This window comes from Bombina bombina, chromosome 5, assembly GCF_027579735.1.
Source record: "Bombina bombina isolate aBomBom1 chromosome 5, aBomBom1.pri, whole genome shotgun sequence".
Classification (NCBI taxonomy): domain Eukaryota; kingdom Metazoa; phylum Chordata; class Amphibia; order Anura; family Bombinatoridae; genus Bombina; species Bombina bombina.
This window is the reverse complement of record NC_069503.1, coordinates 540,955,228-540,961,227: the sequence shown is the minus strand read 5'-3', so window position 1 is coordinate 540,961,227 and position 6,000 is coordinate 540,955,228.

Below are 6,000 nucleotides of genomic sequence, written 5' to 3'. Positions count from 1 at the left end.
AGTTAAGAGTTTTATGTTACGGCATTAGCCCATAAAACTCTTAACTACTGACTTTTAAATGCAGTATCAGTCTTGACAGGAGAGGGTGTACTTCTCACTTTCTCCAAGACTCGTAATACCAGCGTTATGGAAGTCCCATTAAAAAGATAAGATACGCAATTGACGTAAGGGGATTTGCGGTATGCTCGAGTCGCAGAAAAAAAGTGAGAGGTACACCTGTACCTGCCAGACTCGTAATACCAGCGGGCGTTAAAAAGCAGCGTTGGGACCTCTCAACGCTGCTTTTTAACCCTAACGCAAGAATCGTAATCTAGGCATTTGTTTTTCTCTGAATAAAACTGTTTGAAAATACAGTTACTACGTCATTGAGACTGTTCTTCCAGTGACCTTACCACAAGGTGGTGGCAGTGGTGGGATTTGTGAATGGTGCCAAGTTTCATCTAGTGGAAACCTTAAAGTAACAGTACCCGCCAAACATGGAGGAAATTGTAAAAGCTCTGCTACAAGCTTCCACAGTACAGCAAAAAACAAACAGACAGGCTGCAGCCTATCTAGCAGCTCAGCAGGAGTGTAACAAGCTTATGGCTATGCAACTTGTGGCCTTGAGTGAGACTCAAAAAAGGGACCATGAAATGCTGAAAGAGATTGCAGGCCGCATTACTACCCAGGGACTGCCGACACAAACAGGAGCTGTAAGCAGGATATGGGCTAGCTGCTGCCTACAGAAAATGATGCCAGAGGATGATGTAGAAGCCGATCTGTTGGTGTTTGAACACACTGCCACCCGTGAGACATGGTCACCTGAGCAATGGGCAGGAATAATTGCTCCCTTCCTCCTTGGTGAGGCCCAGAAGGCCCCTTCTTCTATGACCTAGAAGAAGGGGCTGCTGCTGATTACACCAAACTAAAGGCTGAAATCCTAGCCCGAATGGGTGTGACAATTACAGTCCGAGCCCAACGTTTCCATAATTGGCGTTTCAATGAAGGAAAGGCTCCGCAATCACAGATGTTTGATCTGATTCATCTGGCATGAAAGTGGCTGAGACCAGAGGAGCAAAGTCCTGCACAGATCGTGGAATCCCTAGTAATTGACAGATATCTGCGAGAACTTCCACGTGGCCTCCGTAAATGGGTTGGTCAAGGAAACCCAGAAAAGTGGAAAGATACTTATCTGTCAAAGACCTAGAGAAAGCATCTGTTGTGCCAGCCAAGGCTGGATCAGACACTTTCAAGACTAAGTCACTTAGTAACATTCAGTGGCCTAGTTTCAGAGTCTGGAAAATAAACACATCCCTGGAATGCAGAGAGAAACTATGCCTTTGTAAAGGAAGAGCATTTAGGAAAAAACGTGATTACCTGCTTTGAGTGTGGTGAAAAGGGGCATATCAAAGCAACATGCCCGAAGATGTCAGAACCGATGCATTGTGGACTAGGAGAAAATCCCTCAGACTTTTGTGGACTGATATGCCTAGCAGGCATGGTTGAAGGTGTACCTACTTTCAATGTTTCAGTTGGTTTAAATAATAAAGACACTGATGCTTTGACCTTGGTGTCAGGAGACTTGGTTGAGCCTTCTCAACTGAGAAAACATAATACATTGGGGGTGTTGTGTATCCATGGGTGGTGCACTGTACAATATCCCACTGCTAAAATAGAGGTTTTTGTTATGGGTAGTGAAGTAAAAATCTCAGCAGTGGTTGTACCCCGGTTGCCATATCCATTGGTCATAGGAAGAAATTTTCCTGAGTTCTATTCCCTAATTAATTCTCAGTTGTCCTCAAAACAGGAAAAATCTAAAAGTTATGCAGAGGACAAAAGCCCCCATGAAATGTTTCCTTTCACCCATCCTGAGTTGTTTGTAACCCATCCAAAAAGAGGTAAAACCAAAAGGGAACGCCGGCATTGCCGGTATAAATTTAATAAAGCTTTATCTGAAGTTTTGTTAAATGAAACTAGCAAAGGTGTGGCAACCCAGTGTACACAGTCACATATATTAGAAGAATATCAACAACCTGTAACTGATTAAGAAAGGGTGACTAGTGAGAGTGACCCCTGTATTTTGGATATTTCTAATGTTAGCTTTAGGTGTGACCAGGCAAATGATCCATTATTACAAAATGCAAGGAGTAGAGTGATATAAATAAATGTAGTACTAGTGGAGGGCCAAACAAAAATTCATATCCATATTTCATTCTCAAGAATGACCTTCTATACAGAGTAACCTCAGAAGGTCAGGAGGTTGAGCAGCTTGTAGTACCATCATCTTATACTAGGAAGGTACTATCTTTTGCCCATTCACATCTTTTGGGGGGACACTTGGGGGTGGAAAAAACACAGGAAAGTGTCATAAGAAAAAAAAATTTGGCTTGGGGTGTATGGGGAAATAAAGCAGTAGTGTGCCTCTTGTCCAGCATGTCAGTTGTCATCCCCAAAACCAAAACTAAGGGCCCCACTTATACCTCTCCCAATTGTTGATGTTCCCTTTAAAAGGATAGGCATGGACCTCGTAGGTCCCTTGGAGAAATCGGCTTGAGTATATTTTGGTTATTCTAGACTACGCCACTCAATATCCCAAAGCCATACCACTATGTAAAGCTACAGCTAAGAATATAGCTAAAGAGTTGGTACAAGTGTTTTCACGGGTGGGAATTCCGAAAGAAATACTCACTGACCAAGGGACACCTTTTGTCTCACGGCTCATGAGGGAGCTATGATACAGGCTTTAAGAACTTCAGTATACCACCCTCAGACAGATGGGTTAGTAGAAAGATTTAACGGCACCCTTAAGTCCATGTTAAGGAAGGTTGTAAGTAGGGATGGTAAGGATTGGGACATACTTCTTCCCTATTTGTTGTTTGCAGTCCGTGAGATTCCTCAAAGTTCAACAGGCTTCTCCCCATTTGAACTTTTGTATGGCAGTCATCCTAGGGGTATGTTAGACATTCTTAAAGAAACTTAGGAAGAACAAGGGGTCCCAGGAAACAATGTGCTGCAGCACGTTGAGCAAATACAGGAACGTATGGCTCATGTTGTTCCCCTTGTCCGCCAGCATATGGCGAAAGCTCAGGGAACTCAAAAACTTAACTATGATCAGAGTGCTACACAAAGACAGTTTAAGGCAGGTGATCGAGTAATGGTTTTAGTCCCAACAGCTCAGAGTAAGCTTCTGGCTTGTTGGCAGGGTCCCTATGAAATTATAGAAAAATTAAGCCCTGTGAATTACAAAGTCAGACAGCCTGAGCGCCGTAGGAAAGAACAAATCTTCCATGTTAATCTTCTAAAATCATGGAGAGACAGAGAGGCTTGTATAGCTGTAATGGAAAACATAAGAGTTGACTCCATGCACTTAGAACCTTCGGTAGGAATTTCCCCAGAGCTCACACCCAAGCAAGCAGAGGAAGCTAAAGAAATGGTAGAAAGGAATAGGGATGTCTTTTCATCTATGCCAGGTAGAACTAAATCCATACTCACATAAAGTAAATGTAGACAACATATAATCATGTTTATGCCCAACAAAACGATCCTTGCATTGCAAAAATGATATTATGCCTTTTGTGTGAAAATGAATCAAACTTTGGTATATCGTTGGGTATAAACATGTAAACAGAAAAAAATGACCAATTAGAGAGTCCCCTTGAGATTATATCCAATCCGAACATAGTTTTTATTTAAGTCTTCATTCGAGTCCTGACTTTCTTCGAGTTCCCTTTCAGGTCTGTTGTATTGTCACATGATATTTTCAGCCAATCCGGTATTTTCAAGTATTCACGGTGGATGTTTTTATATTGGGTAAACTTGTCCGGTCACATGTTCCTCCTGGCCAATCAGGGGGAAGGATGACTATCGTTATGCAGTTCCTTTTCAAGTCCGCTTCAAGGTTTTAAGTGATGTTATGAGTCTATATATATATATATATATATATATATATATATATATATATATATATATATATATATATATATATATATATATATATATATATATATATATATATATATATATATATATATATAAGCCGCTGATGTCAATCTCTATGGGTAAAGAAACAAAGAGAGGCTCTATCTAATCCAATTTGGTTATATCTCTACATAATAGATGTTGATCCACATTATCGGGTTTCACAGGATTTGTATATAACGGACTTTAACAATATCATTAAAAATGGTGAAAATAATAAATATAATATATATATATATATATATATATATATATATATATATATATATATATATATATATATATATATATATATATATATAGTGGAATAAATCAAATAAAATGATATAAAATGAAATATTGAGAAAGAATTGCAGAAATTTTTTTTGGTTGTAAATGAAATAAAAATAATTGATCTAAAGAACATCCTATTAAAGTGGCGATGTGAGATAGTTAATATTGTGTGTTAGTAGAATGACTGTCGTAATAGGATATAGTAAATGTCATTAAAGTGACAGTGCCTAAAATTGTGTATGTGCCCCTAAATATATATATAAAAGCTTCAATATTTTAATCTAAAAGAACATATATTGTGTGTAAATGTGTGTATAGCCTCATGTATGAACTATAAAGTGATGAGCTACCTCAATGTTTTGACTATGTTAATGATCTAAATAAAGTGCATCAATATTGTAAAAACCTGTATTATTAGGCTTATCATAATTTTTAGAGGTGAAACTGGGACCACCTGGTGCGGTGCCAGTGGGGGTGTGGTCAGGAGTGTGGTCAAGGGGGCGTGGCAATTACCGGTCCTTTTAAAGTAGTAGCTTTTATGTGTGTAATGTTTCATGGATACTCTACCCTTCTTCAGTCAAACAAGTGAATCACACAGTTTAAATAGACCATAACACCACCCCCTAGTGAAAAAAGCACCATTACGTTGTCATGGCAAATAAATCATTAATCTAAATCTCAGATTCTAAATAATGCCAAACATCAAGCATAATTATCACTTTATCAATTTCACAATTTAATATCTGCAGTGTAATATGTGTTTTATGTGTCTAATTAAGGAACAGAGCCAAATACTGATAAGGCATAAATACAACATTGAATGAAAGTAAAAGAGAAACACGTACCCACTAAAGCTGTTTAAGAGGCTACTCTATACCATAATGCAGGAAGATTATAGCCAAAATGCTATCCTGCATGAAGTAAAGCAAGATCCAGGCCAAAAATCCTTCCTGACTGTACTTCCTAGTCATACCCATATGATTCCCCTAAAGGTGTATTACCGGCAGGGGTGGGGTGGGGTGTTAAATTCTTAGAAAAATAAACCAAGTAGTACTACAAAATTAAAAAAAACCTATGCTGCTCACTCAGCCTGTTTTACTAAATGTAAACTTTGAAGGACACGAACGTTAAGCTAAGCAGGGCTGTATGTAACAAAGCACCAGCATCCAACTATGCTGGAGAGCCACAGTCCAGTCATTTTGAATAATGTGTCTGGGTTTCAGGTGGTCTGAAGCCCGGAAACATGATTTGAAACCTGGAGGTGGCAACCCTACTGGGACAGAATGAACAACTGGGTGGGACACTGGGACAGCGCCTCCAAACCGGGACAATCCCAGTAAAAGTGGGACTTCTGGTAAGCCTACCATTGGTTACTATTGGAAGGTGTGTCCACAGATCGTTGGTTCAAGTTTGGAGGCCGGTTGCTGCTTATTATTATGTAAGTACGGATGTAACTTCCCCTGCTATTTGCTGTGTGACATTTATTAAGAGGATTCCTTGTCCGTAGGGGAAATACCATCATTGGCTGCGACTGCCTCTTTAGTCCTGGGAACGCTCCTCTTACAACTATACACAGAACAGCATCCTTGTATGAGCGTGGGTCCACATAGTAACAAGCCGAAAAATCGTCCACTCCTGGGAACTGTTTCTTATGCATGAACTTTTGTTTTTTTTATACTAATTTTCTTTTTTTTCTTAATTTTGTGATTTATTATTGTATGTCTTGAATAGGTCGACCTATATTGTAATAAAGTTTTTTATATATAGATA